Source organism: Numida meleagris, chromosome 5, assembly GCF_002078875.1.
Source record: "Numida meleagris isolate 19003 breed g44 Domestic line chromosome 5, NumMel1.0, whole genome shotgun sequence".
NCBI lineage: Eukaryota > Metazoa > Chordata > Aves > Galliformes > Numididae > Numida > Numida meleagris.
Genome location: NC_034413.1, coordinates 57,317,292 through 57,341,905, shown reverse-complemented (window position 1 = coordinate 57,341,905; position 24,614 = coordinate 57,317,292).

Sequence of the window (24,614 nt, the reverse complement as noted above, 5' to 3'; positions counted from 1 at the left end):
GCTCAATGGTACGGTGCTAGAGCCAGCAAATCAAATTACTATGATATGAAGTTGCTGATGACCACTTTCACTGCTGTTTTTTCTTGCTCATAGTTGTGGAGTTAGGAAAAACAGGGAAAATACATTGCAAAGCCAGAGAAAGGAGAAGAGAAGCCTTATGGACCAGAACTAGACAAATTCAGGAAGAAGTGCTTTTCAATATCCCTCTGGAGCCAGGAAATAATGACTTGAACAAGGCTGATGTGACACTGTGAGACTGTACAAAATCTCTTACTCACTGAACCCCAGCTAACCACAGCACAGCTTTATCTTCAGTGCTCCTTGGAATCATATCAGGGTTGTTTTTTTTTTCTCCCACTTCTTTTCCTTTCTTTCTTCTTTCTTTCACTCCTTTTTTTTTTTTTTTTTTTTTTTTTTTTGAAAACCTCAAGGTCAAACAAAAATAAAGCTTTATCAAGAGAAATGGAGGACTAAAGGCCTTCCTATATTTAGTAAGGGCAAACTAATCTGAGCAGAAGTTGTTCAGAGCCCCTCCCAGTTTTCCATGAAAGGTAGATGCGCCCAGGATGACTCCTGGGGCTTTCTGTGGCTTCTGTTTTCAGGCTCAATCCAAGCCACTGAGTTTTATTGAACAAGTATTCCGGAAAGTCCTGAGCAAAATGATAGCTGGTAGTCCTAGAATACCAGTACTTTTAGTAAGGTCCTGCAGACGCATCTCTGGGTTATGAATTCTCATAGGCTTTAAGCCAAACTCTTTTCCCCAGTCCTCCCCCAGCTACTGATATGGTCCTTGACAGAGGAAAACATCTGTCCAACTCAAAGCACAGAAAGTGATTAAGTGCTTTCTTAATCAGGGCCTTGTAGCTCTTATATTTGACTCTTGGCTTAGTCAAAGCTGGATTTTTAAGTAAATTTCATGTGGAATTGGGTGTAAATGCTAATGAGACAAGGAATTTTTCACTTCTAGGTCATCACTGAACAGTTTTTCAGGAAGGAAAATCTACAAAATCAGCGTTGCTTGAAGGCAGACAAAAGTGTATTTGGAATACTGAAGCAAAAATATCTTGGCTGTCCTGACAGCTTTGTATCACCAGTGTTACGGGAATTAGATTGTGAGTTTACTGTGCTGAGACAAGACAATTACTTTTGAAACACCCTACGGACAGCTGATATAAAGCCTAAAGATGGGAAAAAAAAGAAAACAGTTCCACTTTTCAAGCCAGAAGAAGAAATTCCTTTCTCATTAGTCTGATAATCTAACCTGTATCCAATGTATGATAAACAACATCAGAAGAGTCACTGAGAAATCTAGGTGGTCAATTTTGACCTGTGTTGTCTGGATCTGTGGAATCTGTGCACTACTTCTTTAAGGAGCTTAATAAACAATAAGACAACAAGTCATCTGACTGACAGGCAGATTAAAAAGAAAGTAAGGGCCTACAGTTTTAAAAAGGTTGAAAACCTCTGCTTTAGTGTGTAATAAAATGTTCAGTCTCACAAGGAAAAGAAAAGAAGTAAACTCAGATTTCTAGGTAACCCGGTGGCTTTATGCTTTGGGAAAGGATTGGTCCTCAACCATTCCAAGATATTTGGGAGAGGAAAGGTAACGCTGAGCCCGAGCTGGAAACCATTATTTTTTGCATCCTAATAAAGGAGCCAATCTCATCTCAGTTTGCAGGAAACTTTGCCATGCCCGAGTCATGTGGAGATCTGAATCGGTGCTCTCCCCTCCACCTCTGCTGTTCTAAGCAATGATCTGCATCCCTTGAAGTTTAGAGAGGAAATATATATAAAGCCAGTAAGTATTTACGAGGGCTATAAAAAGAGCTTTGCAGTAGTTGACATGGGAAGCGATTAAGGTACCTTACAAGCAGAGATTGCAGAAAAGAGAGAGAGAAGTAATGCCAGAAGGAAATCTGGCAACAATCCCAAAGCAACGATAAGTGACTTCCAGAAGGAGGAGTTGTGGGAGGAAAAGTGAAAAATTTAAATTGAGGCAGATTGCAAGACTTTTGGCCTTGGGGACTAAGCCACAGAGACTGTTCATCACTGGACTCGCAGACACAAGAGCAAGGTGATTTCTCACCCTACTTGTGACTCAGAGGTTACTGGTCAAATCCTGCAAAACAGCAGTTCATCGAGATCGGCTTGATTTTGAAACGGCTCAATTTCCCAGGCATCTCAGCTTTCTCCACCTGCATTTACACAAATGGGTCTTGGGTCTCTCCAGGGTTTAGGAAAAAGTTGCTCTGAATAAAAACACACAGGGGCCATGTTGCCAGTGTGGATCTCTCTGAGTTGCTCTTTTCTTTTTACCGTGTTTAACAGGTGGAGCATATGTTTGGTCCTGTTCCTAGGCAGCTGCTTGTGATAGGAACATTCAGAGTTGAAATGCCAGCTGGAGAGCCCTCAGTTATCATGACCAATCACACTACAAAAGTTTAACTTGTGAAGTCTCAATTTGTGAGTCTTGAAAAATTTTTATGGGCCACCACTCTCTATCTCCTGAATGGGACAGAAAAGGTTTCTAATCAGATACCCTGCTAACAGGATGGAAAAACCTTCGTATGCAAAGAAAAATATAATGATATATAGAAAGGGAACACAATTAGAAGATACAGACGAATATCAGAACTATTTAGGAAATAACAGTGAATAAAGAGGACATTTGCTGAAACTGAACCAAGTACAGAAGCAGAAAGCAAGGGCTGAATTCCTAGGACATTCTGAACAAATGCTTTAGACACTGGAAGTTGGCTTATATCCTCCCCAGAAGTTAACGATCTGCTACCTTGCTTTCATCAGAGTTTGCTTATGGCATTGTAGCTTATGTATGACACCTGTCCCAGCCTACAGCCTATCTTCCATCACATTAATGTATTAAGAAGGTAAAGTACAGTGACATGGAATACATTTTTTGATCTATTAATATAGAGCATGTACATTTTGATAGGTAATGTTATGGATGGCTTAATCCTTGGCACTTTTGAGCTTCCCTCAATTCAGACCAACATTAGGAAGAACTTCAGGTTCTGAAGAATGTTGAGAATCAGTATGTAGCTATAGGTTTTTGTCCAAATTCAGGCACCAACAAGCTGGATTCAGACCCTCATTGCATTGTAGGAACGTACCCAACAAGATTCTGCAGGGATCCAATTTGAACCTGTTACTATTCAGGATTGTTAATCATCAAGATGGAATGAATGGAGAACATGCTAATTAAATTAGCAGCCAATATCAATTTGAGAAGAGCTGCAAGCACAGAAGAAGACAGGCTTAAACTTCATAATTATCAAATGTAAGTGGGGGAATAATCTGGGGATTTGGAAAAGGAAAGGATGAAATACAGTAAGGACAAGTACAAGATGCATGGTTCTATACTTAGTAAGGAACAATCAGATGTACAAATATGGGATGAGAAATAATCAGGAGAGACGGATCTGGGACAACTGTGAATCACAAGCTGAACAGAAATCAGAAGACTTAAAACTGCCATGAGAAAAGCAAATACCATACTGAGATGTATAAATCAGTGTGCCATCTGCATGACATGAGATGTAATTTTTCTGCTGTACATTCTCCAATTTTAAGCACCATGGTTCAGGAAGGATGAGCCTGGTTGGACAATGTCCAGAGGAGACCAACAAGGATGATCAGAAGTCGAGAGAACACGACTAATGAGGAGAGATTGAAAGAAGGGTGTTGTTTAGTCTGGACAAGATCAGACTGAGAAGGGATATGATAACAGTTTTTAAATACATAAAAGATAGATGAAAAGGAAAGACTTAAAGTATAGCAAGGGACATGTAGGTTAGATATCATGAGAAAATCCTTCCTAATGGGAAAGCAAGTGAAGCCTGAGATGTGGACTTCACTGGAGATTTCTAAGGGCAGTTTGGACACAACATGTCTCAGGAATGACAAGGGAAGGACAGGTTTTGTCTGTAGGCAGGCAGACAGAATTGATTGCCCTGAAGCAAATCAAGTTGTAGCTAAGTTATGACAACCACTGTGGTGTATAAGTCCAAAGTCGTGCCCTCCTGGACAAAGAATGAAATTTCATAGTCACAACACCAAAATTCTCACCATTGACCATAAAAACGTTTACCTGCATCCAACCATCTCTTGGATATTGCCATGTGGAAGGTTTTGGCAAAATGGATTCACTCCAGCAGTACAGGAGTCCCCAGTCTCCCAAGTTAAGATTTCCTTCCCAACTTCATGGAGAGCCCTGCTCAGTTCTGTCCCATCTGTGAAGGCAGTGCTGACATACGCCCAGGAAGACGAAAGACCACCTTGTAGCCTAAGGCATTTGCTCATTTTCAGGGTGCTTACATTTCTGCAGAAACCTACAATTGGACTCCATGACTGGAGTTCTTGAGTTCTGTCCCCTCCTCCAAGGAAAATTTGCCACTCTACACATATTTCACAATTCATACACTACATCTTCATGCTTAGAACAAGCTAGGAAAAGGTGGAAACAGGCCACAATGTGCAGTAGGAAAGAACTAGGCTACAAACCAGAGCCCTTAGCATTGCTGCTGACAGGTGTGGTCTGGTACTTGTTCCTCTCAGAGTGGTCTTGCTCACCCCACTGCCCTCCATGATTTGTGGTGTCCTCCTGTTACACTAGCAGGTATGACAGACCCAGCAGAAGGTCCTAGAGATGTTCCACTTCAGGCCAAAGAAATGTGTTGCTGCCACACAACGTGCCAAAGGCTGAATAGGGCAAACCTCCCACTATCCTGTCCTAATTTGGGGAGAAATTTCAGATTATGCTCCAGTTCAAGAGAGGAAAAGGGATGTTTCCAGGCCTCTGCTGGCAAGCAAAATAAATGAGCAATTCCATAGTATTAGTCCAAGTTTAATCCGCCTTTGCTCTGTGGGTAGAGGTAAGTTATGACACAACATTTTGTCATAGAAGCTCAGGAAGGTGACTTTGTCAGCACAAGTGAGGAACTGCAGCTCTGTTATAACAGCCACAGAAGGAGATAAGGGCAGACTTGCTGTGCACAGAGGACCAAAAATTTCCATAAATGTTTCTTCCTCCCTCCTCTGTGCACCATCCTCCTCTCTGGCTGCCAAAGAAAAGAGCCCCTCAGATGTTACCCTCTGCCTTTCTTGAACTCACATGACTTTGCTGCTTCGGGTCCTTCACCCCCTGCGTTTAACCGAGGTTATGAAAACCAAGCTGCTCAATCTCTGTTTATTTTCAGTGATCTCCTCTGTGCGCTGCCAGCAGCCGGAGCCATGGCCTTTCCCAACGCAGGGCATCACAGTGAGCTCAGAGCGCATCCAGTGATGGGAGAGGTGCACGAGTCAGCAACCAGCTGAGCTTACCAAAAAAAAAACCAAAAAACTAAGGTCAGAGCCTCACTAAGATTTACAGTGCTTGTGTTCAGGGTACCAGCAATTGAGCTAAGGACGTGTTTTTCTTGCTGCTCCAAGGCAGGGACCAGCAACAACTGTGTTTTTCACTGCAGCCTTTTCCATACACCTGGGATGTGCTGTGGGTATGAAATTGATGATTAAAGGATCTGTGTGGGCCAGCTCTTGGGAATTAGATTGGCAGTCATGTATGATGGTGGCAAACCACTAGTGCATTGAAAAGCAGTATTTTCAAAGCACGCTTAGGTGACTTCAGCCCATTTTCAGGCACAGTGGACTCATATTCTGTGAAACATATCTATTGGAAAACAGGATACAAAAGCTTTTAAAACTCTGCACCAAGTTAACTGAAATCCCACTGATTTTAGCATTAATGAAACAGATTTCCTTCTGCAGCAGCTTCAGAAGGAGGCCTGGTGAGAAGGATCAGTGGGTGAAAAAGTCGGAACAAAAATTAGAAAGGGAATAATTTATAGATGCACTGCTGGGTGAGATCAGAAATGCATCTATTTATCCCTGCTGTTTCACTGGCTTCTTTTTAGACTTCGCCTTTTGTGGAATACATTTAATCACTCTTGAATGTCAGAATACAAATGCAAGTGATGCTGTCCCAGATGGCTAGCACAGAGCATGGGCTTCTCACACAAAGCAGAGGACATGAGCAAAAGCCAGGAGGAGGCTGTGTGACTTCCAGCAGGGCTTTCTGCACTCATCCTGTTTCATGGCTTCCTTTGAGACCTCAAGGCTGTGCAGAAGAATCCTAGCTTGTACTTTCCTGTTCAGCTGTGTCTCAAAAGGCTAACACTCATCCTAGCAAAGAAGCCCTAGGCTGGCACTGCACTGCAAGCTAAGTGCCTTCTACAGCAAGCATGGCATCTGTATCAAGGGAGCGCATAATCACAGAATATCCCATGTTGGAAGGAACCCACAAGAACCACTGAGTCCATCTCCAGGGCTGGGTAGGAATAAGGCCACAGGGAAGGATTCACATTGGCCAGCCCTGAGCTGCAGCAGCTGCTCAGCCCTCCACGCAGATGCACTAGGCAAGAGGTCAAGCTGTGCTTAGTATCTTAACATACAGTCCAATGAGAGGAAGCTTGTTTCCCTTGGCTGGCTCTCTTGCAGTGCTTCTTGGGGGTCTAAAGCTCATTACACAGCTCTTCCTATGGATTGTCAGTGCCTGTCTCTCTCTCACCTGGCCACAAACCTGCCAGAAAGACAGAAGTCTTGGCAAAAAGAATTGAAAAGAGCTGGTACTGAAATACAAACAAACTGAACAGCTGTCCTTGTTTCCTCAGGAATGGAGGATAAAACCAGAGTGCAAGTTAAGTTTTGAAATACAATGTAAAAGGCCATACTGGAGTTGAAGCACTATTTTGTCTTCTCTCCACAGTTTTTTGTTGAAGTCACAGGAGTTGCCCCGGGCAATACAAAGATAAAGTTATCTGAGACTCATTCTGTGTCACTGGAAGAATTTTCTCCTTCTCCTTTGAGGCAGGGAGGTTGGTCACCTAAATAGATCTCAGTTGACTGAAAATAGTTAAGAATTCCTTTTTTTTCTTTTCGATTTCCATTTTACCTAACACAGATGAGGTCATCCTTTCTTCCTTTCATACTTTCTTCTTTATTTTTCCTTATTCATTTTACAGAAGCCCCTGGTACTACTACTCAACTACGCAGCTCAGTGTGATGGTTGTACAAAGACTCCAGAGTCAAGTGATTGTCCTGTGACCACATGCTGAATCAACAGCTTTGTGCCCCAAGATCTCTCTTGCTTCATCGTCTAAACCACAGTATCATACGGCTTCTGCAACAACAAATGCAACACCCTCTAATAAGCTCCTTTGTAAATGTCACATTATCCACCTGCTTCAATTACTTTTTAAACCCATCAAGGTTTAAGAGGCTTAGAAGAAATAATGAAGTGTATTCAGGCTCTCTCTCTTTTGTTAGTCTGTTTATCTTTCAAGCATCAAAGCTGAGTTGCTCTGAGGTCTCTTGGAGTTTCTCACTGGGATCTTTGATAGGGAAATGCTCACATAACTTATCCATAATGTCAGTGATGGGGAGACGTTTGCCTTTGTTGGAAAGCATCACTCCAGGCCAGGAATTTGGATGAAAACGTGACAAAGCATTAAGGAAGCTCCTGGCGGCACATGAATTAGGATGTCCTGCCATAACTTACATAGATGGTGCCTATTTGGTACAGTGATTGTGTTCTAATTTGTGTTTGTATGTTATCTGACATACAGGTGCTAACACCCCTAGGAACATGTAGGTATCGCTGGAATGCAAACTGCAAAACAACAGATTTTGCATTTGTTCTCAGGATGCTCTATGCTAAAAATTTTATTTCCTGTTGGCCCTTAAAGTCCAGATGGACTTTTTGCATTTCTTACATTGAAAAACATCACCCAGTCACTTCATCAAGTGACAATACATCTTCTTGAAAGACAGACAACTTGAAATACAAATAATTCAAGTGAGGAATTTTCCACATTTCCAATTAACTGGGGTATTCCACTACTGTTGTCACCACGGGTGCCATTTTTTTTTCCCATGTATGGAGAAATTAAATTCCACACTTCTGCTTCATAGGCACTTCCACATCAGACATCATTCTGTTAAACTGCCCCTCTGCTGCCATCTGTCACATAGCATCAACATGTAATGGAACATAGGTGGGAAGGTTCAGTCTCTACTGCCATACCACCAACATCTGCCTCCAACACCATGAGCCAACATAATAAAACAGGAGGCATTACTTTCAGAGCAGCCCTCGTAATTACTATTTTAGTATATGAGAAAAGGGCTTGTGTCTTTGTTGTCGTGGCTGCCAGTTGTGTTCCCATAGCACTTTGGGGATGTGATTCGTTACCTGCAGACACCAAAGCCATACCATGTACTGCATTTTGTACTTGAGCTGCTTCTCTGTAATAGAATGAATAAATACCTCAGAACTGCTTCTTGGTGAGCTCATACTAACGTCCAAATTGTTTGGCTATGGTCCATCTCCAAGGACCTAACAATTCATTTACAAAAGCAGTGCTGACAAAAGCATGGCATAATCCATTGTGATGGAAATATCCACAAATGCATGATCTTAGAAGTTATTCCTAGGAAAAGCAAAGAAACAGAGCATTCTGTTGTGACAAATGAGCACAGTTTAACACATTTAAGATGCCAGCTTTTGGTCCTAGAGTGAAAATGTTTTTCCTGATGTTTTCCTGGCCTCCCCTGTGTGATTGGAGTGCCTGGCATAGCGATTGCCATCATGCAAAATCAAATAACCAAACACTTGCAAATTTATATATTCCCTACATTGCCTATGCAAACAAAGCCTGAACACTTTTTTTGCACATGCAAATCTTACAGCATAAAAAAAAACCAAACAAAAAGTAATTAATGTAGAACATATTGCCTGCAAGAAGCTGTGGGTGTACATGTAGGCATCACCTATGAACATGATAATTACTGGAAAATTCCTTGTAAATCTGCTCTTTGATTATGTAAGCGAGATAATCAGTTCCAGAATCTCCCAGGACTGGGCTCCGTTTCATCAGCTCTCACAAGTATAAAACAGAACCCTGAATCATCAGAGCCAACCTTGCTTCACCATTAAGCTAACCCCACCTGAATTTCCTCAAGAAGCCTTTTTTTTTTTTTGGCCTATCTGCTTTGCTGTTGTTTCCTTTTCTCATCCACCTTTCCCCCAACATACAAAGAGCAAAACTCCCTAAATGTTTCTGCAGAATCTCACAATGTCACAACTCTGAGATCTACCAACATTTTATTCTTATAAAAGACAAATAATTCCCCTTCCCTTTTTTTCAAATGATGAACATTCATTTTGAAGAATTAACCTGTGTAAAAGCCAACACTCCCCTGACTCCATCTTTTGAGGGAGATGAACTGTGCCCCTTCACAGAAAGAAATCCACTGGAGACAAATTCAGAACCCTGGCCATATTTCCTACGTTTTAACCCTACTGAGTGCTTGTCCTTTCTGGTATTTTGTGGCAACAAACTCCATATGCTAATGGAGTAATGGGGGACTTTTCAGTTTAGTTACAAGAAATGTGACAAAGCATGATAGGGGATAATGTAAAAAAAGGAATTTTCACAACAACACAAATATTAAGGGCTGGGGATGGTATCTCTGTCACTGGGAACATTTAATTCACAGCTGGATACTTGCCTCAAGAAGTATTTCAAACTGGAGTTAGATAAGGAGACTCCTAGAGGCCATGTTAGGACAGACATTCCTCTAGCATCTCATGTAAGAAAGTATTCCCATTTCCCAGAACTGCATCACGGCCTTCAGCTTTCTTTGACTGCTATCTGCCTAAATGCCAGGACAGTGGATGAAAGGCAAATTGTGTTCTTTTTCTTTCACTCTTGTTGGAAATCTGCCTTTCATCAAGGTCAGCGTTGGGGCTGGTAGCGTTCCTTGTAGTGTTCTCCTAGAGTACATGCCTAACAAGGACACGTACTCATTTAGTGTCGTGCACTGAGTGTCCCCTATGCAGTCTCTGGGACAGTCAGCTCTCAGGTGGCTTTGCTTTGCTGAAAAGAGTGTACTTCCCTTTGCAGCCCATGGCCTCATCTCTGCTCATCTCACCCAGAGTCCCTCTACAGGGTCAGAGTCCAGGATGCTTCTCATGAACACACCATTGACAGCTTTGAGGCAAAGTAAACAAACAGGACCCGTTCATAAACAGCTCATTATCTTCTCAATTTTCTGAGTCATCACATCCAATTTGGAATGGGAATCCCAGCTGAGCCGGTTGTCTTTGGCATATCAGATGTTCCCTTCTGACCAGAAGTGACTGGTTTCTTCCCTTTATTACCCCACACCCTGTTGAGCATAATACAAGATACTTTCCACACTCCATTGTGGGCAAAGCCAAGAAACCAAAGGGACTGGGAACTCTCTTCAGCAGCAGTGCTGCTGGAGCATAGCTCCAAGCAAAGCATCATGGAGAAAGGACAAAAAAATCTGCCATTTGGGCAGCTTGCTTTCAAAGTGGCAACAGCAGCAGAGAAGAGGCCAACTGAAGGTGGGCTGGGAGAGATGAGGGAGAAGCCATGATGGGGGCTGGAGTGTGTCCACTGAGTATTCAAAAAAGAGATATTTACAACTGGAACTTGAAATACACTGCAATCTAGTAAGTGAGTGCATCAGGCTATGAGGAATTCTGGGGATTTTCTTATTTCCTGGAGGTTTTAAGAAATGGAAAAATAATAGGAGACCAGCATACAGGTTTCTGTGCAGATTGTGGGAAAACATACTTTGTATCAAGTAATTATTTTACCTGCTTCAAAATAGGCCAGCTTGTGTCATTCTTGAGTGCTTTAAAGCAAAAGAGAAACAGGAAAATTCAAAATGAAGAGCTCTTTTGAACAGGAGAATCTAAATGTTTCAAAGAATGCTCATTTTTATCTTCTCAGATTCTACATGGTGGGCACAAATGAACAGTGTGGTAAAGCTAAAAAGAAACATGTAAGCTTGCAAAAGATCTCATGTGAAAAAGAAACATTTTTCCTCTGGGGAAAGAAAAAATATGACTTATCCACTGCTCAAAATAAAAAAGTTGGGGACAAGGTTTTTAAATACTTCTTTATACATAGATCACTCTAGAAGTAATGCCTCCTGTTTCCATGCAAACTACAAAAAGCACAAGAACACTATTTGATAGAGCAAGTTCTCAGCTACAAAACACTGTTTTTCAACATAGTCACCACTATTAGCTATACATTTTCATCAGCAGTGAACAAGAACTTGCATGTTGCATGGTGTGAAGGTTCAACCTCTATGCCATACCACCAACATCCACCACCGATGTCATGGGTCAACATAACAACTTAGGAGGCATTACTTTTGGAGTAGTTCTTTATATCTGGAAAAGTGTTGCACCACTTCCTTCTCCTGCTGCATCCCATTGGGTGCCACAAGAAGCCACAGCGAGGAGATAAATCCAGTGGAGGAATTTCTACAGACAGAGCCAGTGCTCTATCGTAACATCACCAGTACCACTGAGGCACTGAAGTATGACCAAAAGCAACTCCAGACCTGCAGATGGTTTCCGAGTCACAGCCAAGACAGCTTAATCCCATCAGAGGGAAGTAGGAGGTCTGAGTCAGTGAGGGCTTTAGAAGAGAATGACAGCATCTGAGCCTCCCAACTGCACATGAGGAGCCAGAGGCAATATCAGCATGGCTCCCTCTGAACACACAGAAATGCTTTATGCACCTCTCACTGATTAGGGAGACTGACTATTCTCTGTTGGATATGGAGGAACAACATGAACATCCAGTATAAACATGCCTCTGTCAGAGCTGTCGGTGCCCACCTCCTCCCCATCACTTACTCATCCCTCCCATGGGCGAGACTGAAGATGAAATAGCAGTGGAAAGCAATAGACAGGCCTGCCTGAGTGGAAATTGAGCAGCTGCTGAAGCATCAAGTGATGCTGGAGTAAGAAGCTTGCATCTCTAACAGCAGGAGCTTAACACATGCAAAATCTTCAGAATGATAGATGACAGACACTGGAGCTTTCAATGTTGTGGACATACGGAAACCAATGTGTTCAATGAACTCCATGTTCCTGATTGCCTTGTGTGTGGAGCAGTGCAAAGGCTGGAAGGCCCTGGGGCAACCACTGATGTCTTCAAAAGAGTATATTCAAGCCTCTTTGGAAATACTCACTGGGGATTGCTTGCTTCAGAGATTGTCCTCCAACCCAAATCGAATTTCAACATAGGCCTGGAATGGTGGACGGAAAAAAAGATTCTTTATTATACTGGGCTCAGACTGATGTCTGAAAAGCCAAGCCTATGTTTTGGTGCAGCATGGAATGTTCCTGCTCATCACAAGAAAGAACAGATGTGCAATGAGTGGAATAACTGCCTAATGAATGTCCTGCCCTTCTCGAAAGTGACAGTTTGGTGAAGATGCAGGTGAGTGAAGACGCAACACCACAAGGGGAAATTCCTATCTTGTGACGGTATTCAGCCACCACTGGCAGTACAGGCAGCCACCCACCCCAACACTCTAGCTTGGAGTGAGGCTGCTCCATGTCACCTCCTTAGTGAGGGTTTAAGCCTGCAAGATTTCAGTGGACCGTGGCAGCATCTCCACCCATAGCTAGATACTTTCAACAGAAGCCAGGCAGTGCCCCAGGTACTCAAGTGCAGTGGAACACTACTGCAGTGATCTGAGTTTTTTGGGGTGTAGAGGAGGAATGAGGCTCATGAGCCTCAGAAGATAACACCCACCCAGTTGAGACAAGGAGTTTGCTGTGCACTTGTCCTAGAGTTACGGTGAACTGATGCAGCTGTGATACTCCTATTCCATGGAGGTGAAACAGATCTGAAAGTGGAAGCGCTTGTAGGATATGTGTAGTGGAGACAAGGTGGCTTGAACAGCATTTTCAACTTCTGCAGAAGAACAAGCAGCATCACATCCAGGCAAAACTAAGAATTACACACTCTAGGCTAGTTCTAAACAGTCAAATCATCAAAGCTATAAAAACAGTTAACTCACCTCTTCAGGTCGCATAACCCAGTGGCTAGCAAAATAGAAGCCTTTTCTTGCAGCTTTGTTCCCAGACACATTTTATAAGGTGTCTGCCTTATTAACACTAGCTTGTTTTCTATATAGATACATGGAAAAACTTGAGGCTGCTCAGCCTAGATGTGCTAATTAGAAACTGAAGGGGTACTTTGCAAAGTATGATTCACTGTGCTTGGACAGTGAGTGATAGTATGCGTTGGCAGAATGTATGCAATTTGACTGCAAAAAGGCATTTGTGCCTACAATGTCTTCCCCCCAAGTATTTGGGAATTCAGAAAGACAAGAAGTTACAGGAAGTTACACAGTAGTTATACAATATCTGGGAGACTAACACTACATCATCAGATGAAAGGATACTATAACACTGCAGTATGCTGTCCTAGTACCAAGTTACTTGCTAACTGAGGGATCACTGAGACAGAGCCAGCATTCCACATCCCATGAAAAGCAGTGTGCTCCTTCCTGAAGAGAGTGGGCACATTGCCCATTTAAGAGAGTGCTGAGCTAGATGGACAGGCTGCTGCAGTGAAGACATCAAAGTCAACGTATCTTCATAAACCTCTCAGGATCCAGGTTTCATATAAGAGCAACAGCAAAAAAAAAATCACAAGCTGTAGTGAATTCTGAGCCACCAAACAAGAAGTTACAGGGGGACAAAAATGAAAACACAAACAAAAAGGAACACTGTGTAGCCAAGGCCAAGAACAGGAGGTCACCAAGAGATTTTCAACTGATGAAGGAGTCAGATACAAGTGCTGGATGCTGAGATACAAGAGACCAGGTTGCTAATCAACACTGTAAAGGCAGGAACTAAATGGAAACAAGTTCTTCATCTACAGTGAAAGAAGTCAGCTTCTAGAAGATGTCTAAAAAAATCTAGGACTTCTGAAACAAGCATTCACAACTGGATTATTGAGAGCACTTTCCCCATCTTCTAAACCTTGTGATGGTAATGATGACTCCCAGGCACCTGTTACCGAACTCTGGCGACCCTTTTTGTATTACCCTTGCACGCAGAGAACCTAAACCTGGTTCTGGCCAAATACCACACGTAGCATCAATATGATAAGCAGCAAAATGGTGTTTATTGGTAAAAGCTACAGAACTATATAGTATTTCTTATCTTTTTACTAGACTGTTCCAGAAGCTCACGCGGGCTCCTGGCCAATCATATTCAATCTCCCGCTTCTGACCTCTTACTTCCGAAAGGCCATATACGGGGTAGTTATACACCTTGTTATGAAAACAAAGAAGGACAGCCTCTCCTTCTTACGACACAAGTTCAAAGTAGGTGAACCAATAGCAAGCATATGGGGAAGGGCCTTCTGCGTTACAGCCCGAATGCCCCATAACATGCCTGATACAACAGGCACCAACAACATAAAACATAACACTTTGGGTTAAAAACAAAGATGGAGCAGCCTGTGAAACTTTGCAGGCAGTTCACAATTGGAGCAAGGGGGAAAAAAAGATACGGAGAAGGTAGGAAGAAATTCCACCTATGAACAATTGACTTGAATAGTAACTTTGAATATGGTGCATTAGAGCTCCATTCTTTTAATAAACTGCCCCTTTCTCCTCACCATTAGCAGAATGCTCTTGTCACTTTCTCAGAACAAGGTGCATAAAGTCTTTTCTCCATCCTTCACAGATAGAAATCCTATATATCAAATCCTATTGCTGCAGTAGCTCCTCCTGGACACCAACCCAAAGTTCTTCCACGCAAATTACATCAGCAATCTTTCTTTTGACCACTGCAGAGAAGTAAAGACTAGGTGATGTAATCTATGGATTCTTCCCTGTGGGGAGACCTTCACTAGCTCAGCTCAGGCACCCATTTATGACTTATCTCTTCCTTCCTCCAGTGAGTCCCAGTTGACTGACACCTGTTCCCTGCCCATATCTGTCAGAGCCTTCTCTCACCTAACTCTCCAGATATACATGGAGAGGTTCATCCAAGCCCAGGCAAGGGAGGAGAACAGCAGGACCTCGAGACATGGCACACTGCCACAACATTTGGGCAGGAGAGACGTGTTACATTTGAGTGGTGATGGTGAGAGGGGGTAGGGCGGGGGGGAGGGGGAAGAGTCCTTGTTTTTCCCAGAAAATTCATGCCTAACATATAGAGACATCTCTTGCTGACAGAGCAGTTTGTGTAGTGCCAGACAGAATAAAAGCCTCATCAAGGCTGGGACACGCTCCTTCGCCCACAGCCATCTTGGAACTGCTCGCTTTTCCTTTCTGTAGCCTCACACACCACTGGCAACAAAGAGATAATCAGGAGGACAATGTCTTCATTTAGAGATTGATGGTCCCCCCTCCCTTCTGGTAAAGGCCTGGTCTTGTGGCTGGAGGTCAGCTGGGATCTATGGGCAGCCAAGTAGTTCTTTCAATCCGCAATGGGATGGAGCAGCCATTTTAATAAAAGGGAGAAAAAAACTGTTTCCTCTGTGGCTGCAAAAGCTTGTAATTGACCTGGCAGAGCATGCAAGCCCTGGTTTGCATGGGAAATACTTGCTTTTCCCTTACACACGTGCTCCTTTGTAATACTGCTGGGGGCTGCTATGCTTCTGTCTGAAAGATCCAGCTCTTAATTAAGTGCAGCAGGGTCTGTCAATAAAATGAGACAGAACAGGAGGCTGGTGGCAAAGTCATCACCAAAGACAGCTCAGACAATGCAACAAGACCTGGAGAAAGGTAAAGCAGATAGAACAAGGCCCCACCTTCCCACCCCCCAGCATGCTCAGAACAGGCTGAGATATCCCTGGCTCCAAACCCTCCCTCACTTGCTTTAGCTCTGCACATGGCCTAAACTATATGAGACTCTTCCTACAGTAGACTTCAGTGTTATCATCAGCCCTCTACTGGGTGCCCCTCCTTTTGTGCCAAAGGCTGCACAGACACCGATGAGAAAAGGGATCTTATCCAAAGAGCTAAAAATTAGACACAGCAAACAGGTATATATAGAAACAGAAGGACACAAAGATTGTTTCTTGTTCTGTGGCCATGATTTTATTGAAATTCAACTTGAGTTAAAAGTTAACGTGAACTGAAATAGGGATAGCAAAGGCAGAATGAACTCTCAATATGATGTGGATGAGCATCAGTTACCAGCTAAAGAGACACTGCCTATGCTAACTTGGTATGAGGCATTCACACACTCTTCCATGTGAGTTGTTGACTCAAAGGAGGTGAATCTGCAAAATTTCTTGAATCTGTGAGTTAGAACTGAGTATTCATTAGATCTCTGATTGCTGAGTGTTTGTTTTCAGGAGAGGCTCCACTGCTTTCTTTCCAAGAACTATCAGGAATCTAATTTCTACACATCTTCCTTCCTCATTTCACTTCCTCTGGTGCCTAACTTCCTGTTCAGAACCTCTCCCATTTGCCTTCTAACCATCAATCCCCAGATACTACTGTTGTTTGTCTACTGCAAAAAGAGATGCAAGTATTGCCAACTTATGCTTTGGTGTCTTTTCTGCCTCTTTGCAATATACTTAGTCATGTAAAACAAAGCTGGGATAATCTGCCCGCCTCAAGACAGGACTGCCTTTACCTACATGATTTGTCTAACCTGCTATTAAAACTGTACTGAGATAAAGATTCCACAACTTCCCTAAGCAAATCTATTGCCTAAAAATAGACTCTTGTTTAATAAACGGCAGTCTAAAAAACTATAATCTGTAGCAAAGATTATCTTACGTGCTTTACAGTATCAAGGCTGGGACAAACAAAGAGGCTGAAGTAATCTTCTGCCACCCTTCCAGGGCCAGAAGAAGTCCTTAGAACATAATCTTAAAGGTTTAGTCACAGCAAGTCTCCTGGCAGTGCTGCATACTGAAGTTAAACTGCTTGAGCTGGTTCCGATACAGACAAGCAAGGCTTCACAGTAAACAAAAAATCAGTATCTTATTTACTAAGATTTAATTCTGAGTTGTGGCTACCTCCTTCCACTCGCAGACAACTACAACCACACCCACACCCTCCTTGGAAATGATCTTGGTTTTCAGTTCCAGAGAAGTTCTGGGATGAAATGAGTTAGGTTTCTGGTAGAAGATAGGCTGCGTTGGATGGTTGGGATTGCTTTACCTCAACATAGACAATTAGAGGTCTTTAGATACTTCAGCATTTGTAAAGAAGCCTATTAGCTTAGTAAGCCTTCACAAAGTTGAATAGCCTTGCTGTTTAGTACTTGAAACTACATGTATTTTAATTAAGATCTCTGGAGATGTAATAGCAACTTAATAACAAGCAGCCATCCAGTGAGGATGCTGCATCCAGGGATATCCTTGCTGTGGATCACAACCAACGAGTGACAGTACAGGGTAAGATACTGAAGAAGGTAGGGAAAGTAAAGGGATGTAAGAGGTACAACCTTCAGGCATCATGGGGGATTAGAACCACAGTATCACTGTGGATTTAGGAATAAAGTATGAAGCATTTCCTACATCTAGTGTTATAGTGAACACGTTTCCAATATCTTCCCTCCCATCATGCTGCTGTCTGAAAGCAGCAAGTCCATTGGTCTTTGACCCTTTTAAAAGTGTTGAGTAGTCACCAGAGCTGACTTGAGAGTGAACAGGAAATGTGGGGTCCTACCTTACTTCCCTACACACTATGCTCACAGTAGATATTCTGGTTGGTTTGCTTGTTTTATTTATTTACTGCTGATTGTGATTCCCTCTGATCTTCAGATAGGACATCAGTGACTAATGAGGCCCCCAGAGGAACAATATTGCTCGCTTCTGCCTATGGGTAATCTGAAGATTTACTAAGGACAGATAAGCAAAAAAGCCATTTTAGACTGAACAGTCTAACCTTAGAGGACACTCACCAATGGTAGCTCCAGACAAAGTATGACCAATGAGACCACAACCAACCTTTAACTTAAGGGGTCTTTGTTTCCATTCTATGTACTTGTAACCTGATGGAAAGCACAAGACAGCAGAGCAGCAAAGTCCCATGCCACAGCAAGTAAGGATATGCACAGACACAACAGCACTGGGCACAAAAATAAGAAAATGAAACTGCTGGTCCTCAGGTAGGCAGGGATCTCCCGATGAGAGAAACCCTCGCCTCCACTGCCACCCCTTAAATGAGGTCTGGGAAGGGGTGGATCCTGGCTCCACCCCTTCTGATCACTCAGGTGAGGTGCATTGCATTCACCTGAGCTCCCCTGGGTTGGCTCTGCCTTCCCACCAGGTTGCTCAATCACTGCTTTAAGCCCTGACTTAGCATTTCCACTACAGTACTTCTAAAAGCTACATGACAATCTGTACTGTTCATGAATATATATCTACCTAAATGAAAGCCCAATGTTAGTTAAAAATAATGACCTTTGTCTTATAAACCACATTTTCTTCTTTGGTACGACCACTTAACCCATCCTTAGTGAGATGAAGGATTGCTTTTGGCTGACTGACTTTATTCTTTTTGGCTATAGAATGTGTGTAGGTTTCTAGTATGAAAATGACTGACACTTTCTTTGTGCATATACAGCCAGGCTCCATTGCTAACATCAGTGATAGTGGAACCATTGACCTCAGTGGAGTTTTTCTCATTTATTTCAGCAGTGAATTTGGCTCTCTCTATATGTATTGAGTTACAAACCCCAGAGCTGCCTGAATTCACCTTGACTTTCATTGCTCTTAAATGAACATCCATAAAGTGAACTTGAGAGGACTTAGTGCATTTTCCTGTCCAGAATAAATAATTAGCTTCTTTCACCCAAAGGTTCCAAAGACATTACAAGAGCTCAATGCTGTCTGCCTAGTAACAATTGTAACAGATGCTGTCATGGAGAAAGGTTATTTGGAATCACAAACTGGGAATTTGTTTTTCCAAACACTCCAAAACTCAATACATAAATTAAAGACAATCAAAGTTATCATTCCTAAAATGATTACCCATTATTCCAGACCACATCTTGCCATCACTGTTGTTAAATCTTCAGCCTCCTATCCCAACATGGGAGAAGAGGGTTGGAATATTTATGGCAGCTGTTAAGATAAGGCATCCAGCTGCGATTCTGAATGGCTTTTTGCAGCTGCACATGGCGTTGCTGAGATGGCCTTGATATGCTGCTTAGTGTTCCCAAATTAGCTCCCAGCAAAGAGGTTAAGCCTCTAAGCTGAATGATGGTGAGTGTCTCAATGTTCTAACTTTTGCTTATCCTGGGAATTGAGGTAAACACGTCTGGCTGTTCGGACTGTGAAAAATACGATTTGCCATTGAAATGTGTCTGGGCTAATTATCTTGAGGCCAACATTCCTAGCTCTGGAGTGATGTGATCCTCTGAAGAGTGTGATCTCAGACATATCCCCTTCCCCATAAAAAGGATACTGAGGATCTGAGCCTCGTATAAATAACAGTGTAGTGCCCTGTGCTTCATGCTGCTGCAAGAGATTCTTTGGTCTCTGAGAACTTGGATCCCATGAGGAAAAGCTGGCTGTTTGGCAGATGTCCAATGCCAATCAACTTTGCACAGGCCGGGAGGAATCTGGCACAGTTCATGAACGATCCTGAAGAGAGAGATTATTGCCTAGGAAAGGGTGCAGTTTTGGGCCAGTGATGCATGGCCAAGTCTGATGAATTAATAGGATGAGGAGGAGCTTATCTGAGTCTCTCTGGAATATTTTCAGCCTGCAGACTAAGGTAGTTGCTTTCCATGGTGCTCTAAGCCTGTAAATTCCTTCTGGCCTGAACATTATTATTATTTTTAAGCATGTAGACTAAACACGATCCATACATTTCAGGGCTGCCCAATGAACTATTTTCCCTGCATTGGGAAAAGAGGTCCCTTTGGATTGTTTATAGCCAACTTTGTGCTTTGGATGGCTGACTTTGTGGGACCTCTCTTGGTTTTTGGTGACACAAGAGAGGCAGTAAGGAGGTCACTGCACCCCTAACTTGCTGTTCTTTATTCTTAGTGACTTGAATGAGTACCACACGTAAACTGTGCTGGGACAGCTAGTCTCGGAGAGGACAAATTCACATTTTGCACTGAGTGGCACAAACCCAGAGTCAAATCACTGAAATCAGCAGAGTTATTTTTGAACTGAACTGTTGTCACCAAAGAGAACATAGCCTTAGGTTAGAATCTGAATCAAACAATCCTTGGAAGCTGCCGAGACTAGACGATATTTACTTGGAAAGCCAAAGCATATTTGAAGATAGTCACACTTAAACTGTCTGACCTGACAGCTGAAAGCTGTTCCAGTTATTTAGCTCCTACCTGATAAGAAATATATAGCTTCTCTGGCTCATCAACAAAAACCTTGATCAATTCACCATCTACCTCCGATGACTCCCATAATCACAGAATAACAGAATAGCTTGGGTTGGAAGGGATATTAAAGATCCTCTAGTTCTAAGCCCCCCTGCCATGGGCAGGGTTGCCAGCCACTAGATCAGGTCGCCCAGGGCCCCATCCACCGGAACCCCCAAGTCCTTCTTTGCAGGGCTGCTCTCAATGAGTTCTTCTCCCAGTCTGTACACATACACACATCAGGGATTGCCCTGATTCAAATGCAACACCTTGCACTCAGACTTGTTGAACATCTGTTGCCCCATCTGTGATACTTATTCCTAGCCTCCTGGGAGGTTTTCCAGGATGCCAGACATGTGAGAGTTGTTTAGTTTTTTGCACTGGTATAGCATGCAGAGATCGTTGTGACCTAGACTTTTCAGAGCTTTGCAGGTGGAACTTGACTGTGTTCATACCTGGCCTAAAAACTGCTCAGCAGAATGGTATGAGGTAAATTCTGAGTGCAGAACTGAATAGCAAAGAGTTTTCCTTCCTGAGGTCCATTATACATCCTTCAATACTCTCTTCTACGTTTTCCAGAACTGTTCCCAGACGTTCATAAAAATCCCATGAAGTGGAAAGTGACACAGTATAGCTGGCTGAATGATTCCCTTTAAAAGCCCTTTAAAAACTCTGTGACATGTTAGAAACAGTCAGAAAGACAACATTGCAGAAACATTTTACAGCTTTTCCTCTTTTCTCTGCCATTACCAGGAACCCCTTTCTCAGATATTAACCATCTCCGGTCTAAGAAGAGAGATGGCAAAAAACTCATATGAAAGAAAAAACATATCCTTTGTGGTGAAGAGGGCTCAGGGGGATGTACAGACATCGTTTCTCATCACATATCTGCTTGGTACCAAATTATAACAAAATATATCAGATGATTTTGAAGTAAAATGTTTTGAATGAGTAGAAACTGCACTTATTTTTCAAACATTACCAGTAATAATTAATGAGTCAGAATTTTTTTTTTTAGGAACAATGCTGGACTTTTTCTTCAAATTTTGAGTGTAACCAAAAAGCCTTCATTCAAGGAAAGCCTATTACTTTTCTTCTTCTTCAGGTGAAGTTGGTTTGGACTCTGCAGGTACACCTGTAAATCCGTAATCAGTTCAACTAGTCCTTTTTGTTCTCAATTTGGGAATATTCTTAATGGCTTCATAAACAGAAGTATTTTAAAAAGAGACTTGAATTGAAGCAGTCTTCATTTGCACCTAAATATCAGATCTTTATGTTTTAGCCCAGAGGTTCAGAACAAAATGCTTGCATTTTGATTTCTTGATTCATGCTGAATGCATTCAGTACGTACATCAGCAGGTGTTTTAACTTTGTACAAGAGGCAACTTCTATAGATGTTCAAATATGGGCATGAATGCTTACCTGAAACACACATCTCAAAAATCTTGTCTGTATTGCTGTACCCAAGCCTAAAAACAATTCCTTAGAGCTCATGTAAAAGAAAAAAAAATCAATTTCCTACCAGTTAGGAAAAAAAAAAATCAAAAAGCATCAAAGAAATCAAAGTAGGGTGGTGGTTAATGTGAATTCTGGAAGAACGAACAGGTAAAGAGTGAAGTCCAAGTCAAAGACTTGATACTCATCCTGTTTCAAAAGGTGAAGATAAAGTTGACCCAGCTTTGCTTAAAAATTATTATTTATTTTTAATAAAACCCATTAACTCACTGGCCTGTTGGCTTGGCAGCCACTGCTTAATGCTGTCAACTGGAACATCTGAGTTTGGGAATAAACTCAAGTTCCCAGGACCTAGGCTGGCAGAGGGTAAGTGCATTTGGAGATTCTGAGTTTGAGTCCCTTGAGAGGGGGAAATGCCTGTAAAGCTCTTCAGGGCAAGGAGATTCATGGAGTCTTGTAACAGTAGGCTCCCTCATGACTCATTTGTCTGCCTTCCTGGCTAGGGGAAATGCCATGACTGGATTGGGCCATGAAGGAAAATGAGGGCAAGAAACTAGGTTTTATTCTGGGCAGCAGAGATTAGAGTCTAGATGCTGGGCATTTTATGCCAGACTACGGGAGAGAACAGACAGTTCTTAAAAGAGGGCTACAAATAATGCAAGAAAGACTGGTGCATTAACCCTGGAGATGCTGTCATATTTGGAAGCACCTAACTGAAATCTAGGTATCTGTGGCCAAAGGTTATTTGTTATTCTGTCAGTTACATTCACAGTCCAAATTTTAAGAAATTCAGGCTGTTGAATGATATTTTGTGTTACTGTGATAACCTGTACCTTAGGAACCCAGTCAATATTCACTACGTCCCTGAAGTCCTTGGGTGGAAATGTGATTGGCTTACACTGGATTTAGGACCAATGTAAAACACTGCGTTCAAGACAGACAGATTGCAATGAACCACTTTTCAGTAAGCTGTGAAATTCTTGCTGGATCCTTCTCATGAATGGGACTTTGGTCCAACCAAAAGAAACTCTGAAAAGAGAGAATCCCTCTGCCTTTTTCTAGGTCATCCAGCTAACTGCATTGATTTTCAGTTGTGGCCCTGTTTGTAAAGAGGCAGCAAGGACAGGAATTGTTTTTTGCTAGGAAGATTTCTCAGTCTCTCTTTCAGGAGAACCATCTGGACTCCAGTTCATGTTTTCAGTTCCATTTCTCTGGGCATCTTACCTATCTCCACTGCCGGGTTTCTGTGGCAGTGAAAATCGCTGGCACGACTCTCACAATGTTAACATTAAACCTATCAGTTGTACTTGGAGCAGCCCACACGTCTTCCTTTCTGATGCTAATTTGGTTTCCACCCTCGCAGTCCAAAGTATCAAAGCCAATGCAGTACAGCATTTCTTCAGAGAAATACCATTCTAAAATGGCTGGGAACCGTTTATTTCTACCTACTACTGCTGATGTTCCAGTGTCACTCATTCTCTCTCTGGTTTTCTCCCTCAATGGACAAATAAGAGTCTGTAAAAAGAGAAGGAAAGAATCACAATATCCTCCAGTGCCAGCTATTAAAAATAAAGGCCACTTGAATCCAGACATTTCCCTTCATATCACATTCAAGGCCTCCTTTCCACAAGGATCTGGTCTTGCTCTCTCTGCTTCTGCACTTGTAACCCACAATTACAGCTTCTAACCTCAGCCCATTCAAGAGGAGCAAAGCCAGAAAGGACTTCTTGCCTGAAATTTGGTAGCATTGAGGTTGGTGGCTTGGGGCCTTATCGGAATGTCTCAAAAACATTTCAGTTATTTAATAGCAGGAGCTGAGTTTCTGGGGTGGATGTGAGAAGTAAAATGCTTTTCTGTGAAAGTCAGCCTCTGAGGCAGGAGGCAGGAGATGGGTTGGACAGTTTGCAGCACTGTGCTGTGGGATTTGGTTGGGTTACCCAGAAGGAATTGCCCTCAACACTGGCCTTGTGCTTCTTGCAGAAAGATTTTGCCACTAACACTTTGCAGAATTACATCTACTGATTATTGGCTGGCATTTCCTAGCACACGTAATTTGTACTTGTTTTTTCCCCTTTAAGAAAAAATAAAAAAGGAAAAAACACTGCCTTTCCAAGGGAACATTAGAGTGTTTAACCAGCATAGCATTTTCTTTTCTTCAGGGGAAAAACTCATCCTTTCATTTCATATAGATTTTACATGCATTGTCATACACTTTAAAACTTTCCAGGCTTAGATTACAGGGCTTGCAGTCCTACTGTGATAAAGCTGACTTGCACCCTGAAGTAAGTGATGAAACCACAAGATGAAGGAACTTTGAAGGACTTGACTTGCTACATCGAGGTTGATGGAGTGTGTTCTGTTAGTGTCAGCTCAAGTGTGGCTCAAAGGGAGACAGGAAAAATGTTAAAATTAAGCAAATTACAGGGAGAGTGACACTTACTAGCATTGTGAGGCTTATTCTTGAGACAAACATCAAAACTTGCTGTTTGCCATGTGTGCTATTCCAGGTTGTTCTGAGATTAATACCCATCTGGACTAGATTTTTCTATACTCATAGAAGTTACAGACATAAGGAGATCAAGCCTTCACGTAAGTCTTCCATTCAAATACTCATAACCATTGCACTTCTAAGAGTTCACTCAGGATTTTGCTCATGGAAAGATAGGTGAAAATGAGGCATATTCATCAACAACATATGCAAACCTTGCTATCTAAAGTCTGTCTCATTTTAGCTTGTTCCTATTATTGTTTCAACATTGGACATTGAAGGGTTGATCTGAGTATAGACAGGTCCTGTTTTCTGAGCACTCTGTAAGTTACATTCTTTGAACATACCTAAATAGGAATTGCTGTGTGAACAGAAAGGTTGTAAAACCAAATATCATAAGGAAGGAGCATTCCCAACATTTTCCACAAAGCCTCAGCAGAT